This window comes from Peromyscus californicus, unplaced genomic scaffold, assembly GCF_007827085.1.
Source record: "Peromyscus californicus insignis strain IS unplaced genomic scaffold, ASM782708v3 Scaffold_3__1_contigs__length_106647218, whole genome shotgun sequence".
Lineage (NCBI taxonomy): Eukaryota > Metazoa > Chordata > Mammalia > Rodentia > Cricetidae > Peromyscus > Peromyscus californicus.
Genome location: NW_026294551.1, coordinates 81,679,025 through 81,682,358, shown reverse-complemented (window position 1 = coordinate 81,682,358; position 3,334 = coordinate 81,679,025). Strand labels below are relative to the sequence as shown.

Sequence of the window (3,334 nt, the reverse complement as noted above, 5' to 3'; positions counted from 1 at the left end):
TTAAGAGGCTCACTGAGAAACCATCACATAAAAACCATTCAGCTTTTCAACTAATACACATTCAAGACTTGATACTATTTATTTAAGAATGAGTATTTGTTATGAAATGTAAACAATACAAGTCAGAATAGAAATAGAAAATTAATTCCCCTTTTATTTCTTACCATAGTTTAATATATGGAGAAGTTGTTGCACGTCTCCAGCCTGCCGCCTGTACATAAGCTTTGTTTTTTGTTTTGTTTTTTTTTCTTTCTTTCTTTTTTTTTTTACTGCACAGACCTTTATTGGAGGGATCCACACAAAGGACACACCCTCATTTTCATAGCTTCTTGATGGACATATTTTTCTCACTGTCCTTTTGCATGACCTTAGCTACTGCTATCTCAAAGTCCTCCTGAGTGATGTGGACACGCCGTTCCCTCAGAGCATACATGCCGGCTTCTGTGCACACACCCTTCACTTCAGCCCCTGAAGCTCCTGGCATCAATTCAGCAATTTTTCTCAAATTGATCCCCCTGGTCAAGTTCATTTTGCGAGAGAGGATTTTCAAAATGTCCAGCTGGGCCTCCTCATTAGGAGGTGGGAATTCAATTTTTCTGTCGATCCTCCCAGGACGAAGCAGGGCAGAGTCCAGGATATCAATCCTATTAGTAGCCATGATAACCTTGATATTCTTGGTGGCCTCAAAGCCATCCAGCTGGTTGAGCAGTTCCAGCATTGTGCGCTACACTTCACTGTCCCCTCCAGAGCCTCCCTCCAGCCGGGAGGAGCCGATAGAGTCAATCTCGTCCTTGAAGATGATAGATGGAGCATGCTCTAGTGCCATGACAAACAGCTCCCTCACCATCCTTGCCCTTTCCCCGATAAATTTCTGTACCAGTTCAGAGCCAGACACACGAATAAAGAAAGGTACAGTCCATATGATGAGCCACAGCACGGGCCAACAATGTCTTCCCAGTGCCTGGGGGTCCATACAGGAGCACTCCCTTTGATTGTGCAATACCCAGTGCTTCAAAGAGCTCAGGGTGCTTCACGGGCAGCTCAATCACTTCTTTGATCTCTTTGAGCTGCTTGTCCAGACCACCAATCATCTCGTAAGTTGAGTCCGGCACCTTTTCCACTATCATGAGTGACACCAGAGGGTCCACCTTATTAGGTAGGATCTTATGCAGAGTGTAGCTGTCATTCCTTAGAGCAAACTGGCAATTGGGCGTCACATCATTGATGTCAATGTTCTTGTCCACATCAATGACAAATTTGCCCTCAGGATGGACCTTGGCCAACACTTTTTTCTTATCTATGGCCCGAACTACTTCTCCAACATAGGAGCTCTGTTCCTGCAGCAGCTGCAGCTCCTCCTGCAACAAGCGAACTTTTGCATTTAGCTCATTCCTCTGGGCCTGCCATCTCCGGAGATTCTGGCTCTTATTTACAATCAACTGGAGTTCTTCAATCTTGGACAGATAATACTGGCAGAGTCCACTGCCTGCCTTCCCCTCTTCCAGTTCCATCTGCTCTGGCCCATCAAGCGCCATCTTCCCTCTTTCGGCAGGGACCGCCAGCATCCAAGTCACCCTATCGCGCAGGCGCGGAGGCCTAAGCTTTGGGTTGTTTTTGTCTAACCCGGGCTGTAGTTCAGACTTGACCATAGCCTTTCTTAGTGAAGTTACACAGGTCACTGAATGACTCATCGTTAGTGTCTTCATTGATGAAATTCAGTTTCTAATGAGGCCTACTTAATAAGGTCAGTGGGAGTGACTCATAACTATTTGATGTTTTTGCAAACACAGTGCTTACCTAAGTAGTACTAAAGAATGGTGATTGACACTAGACAAAACAACAGTATAAATCTTACACAGCTTAGGTCTTTTTAGCTATATTCCTTATAATTTTTTACTGAAATGTATAAAAATTACATGGCTGAGTCTTATCCTCTGTCTCCTTATTATTCTCATGTATATCAGGTTACCATCATTTTAATTTCCTCCAGACCAAACCTCCATAGTTATTCACTGCTCATCATTGGCTATTCACACTATCTACCTCATTGAATGTGATTATCTATAATAATTCCAGTTTAGGGAATGCCTTAAAGAATACTCACGCATGTAAGGAATAGAGGTACCCGTCCCTAAGCCCTTCTGACACTAATAGTTTAAAAGCTTGAAGAGAAATAACAAGTGGTTGAGTGAATCATTTCATCCATTGCAAGTTATTTGAAAATATCAGTTGTCATGGTTACCTAAGAAGAAGTAGGCAGTTTCCATCAGCTGTAATATTAGAGTTATATAAACCTCAATATAAGTCTATACTTGCTTTTTAGAACAATCCTCAGTACAAATATTCTAATAGTCTAATAATTTATAATACTAGTTTTTAATTAATTTCATCATTTAAAATATGTTCAAACCATAACCTTATTTTCATAAAAAATCATTTGTAAACAAAAACAATGACCATACAATATTTTTGAGCTTTTAAAATGCTACCTGTGCATTAATACAACCCTGGTCCAAATACCAGAAAAATTTTAAGCTTGTATTGAGTGAGTTTTTGCAGTATTGTTTTTTTCTTCTAGATTTTCTTTCAAAAATTAAAAAAAAAAGTAGTCAAGAAATTAGCTGAAATGAACTTAAAGACATAGGGAGGGAGAATGTATTTTTGAGTTTCAGAAGTTGTCGTTTGTTTATCTAGAAGAATAACTGCATTTTTCATCAGTGTTGTTATTATAGTCTGCTTTCTGTTGCTTTGATTAGCACTGTGACCAAAAGAAACTTACGAAAGGAAATGGTTTGTATGCCAGCTTATGCTTTCAGGCTGGACTCCACTGTAGGAAGCCAGGCAGGGACTGATGCAGAAACCACGTAGGAATACTGCTTCCTAGCTCAATTATTGGCTCATCCTTAGTTCAATTTCTTGTAAAACCCAGACCCACCTGCCCACCGATGGTAACACCCACAGTGGACTGGTTCTCTACATCCATCACCAATCAGGAATCTCTCACAGACATAGCCATTGGCCAATCTGACCTGGACAACTCCTCAGCTGAAGTTTGCTCTTCCCAGCTGACTCTGGGTTATGTCAATTTGACAGTAAAACTAATCTGCTAAATTGGATTCTTTATTGTACAGTAGTCTTTCCCCTTTTATATATTCTGCTGACTATATTCATGAAACTTTTAAGGATCTTAATTCATTTTTATTATAGATATTTTAAAAGGCAATTGAAGCTTTAGTGATAAAGTCTGAGAAAGAGTAGTTTTCATATATTGGGAACATACTGTAGCTCTCAGGCTCTAAGTCTATATAATTTTAACATTAAAATCAGCTTTTGG

At 40.0% G+C, this 3,334-nt stretch overlaps 1 pseudogene; it reads right to left on the bottom strand.

Annotated features, from left to right (window-relative positions):
• Positions 1 to 265: 265 nt before the first annotated feature.
• Positions 266 to 1,577, bottom strand: LOC128121756 (26S proteasome regulatory subunit 8-like; annotated as a pseudogene).
• Between the last annotated feature and the right edge of the window lie 1,757 nt (positions 1,578 to 3,334).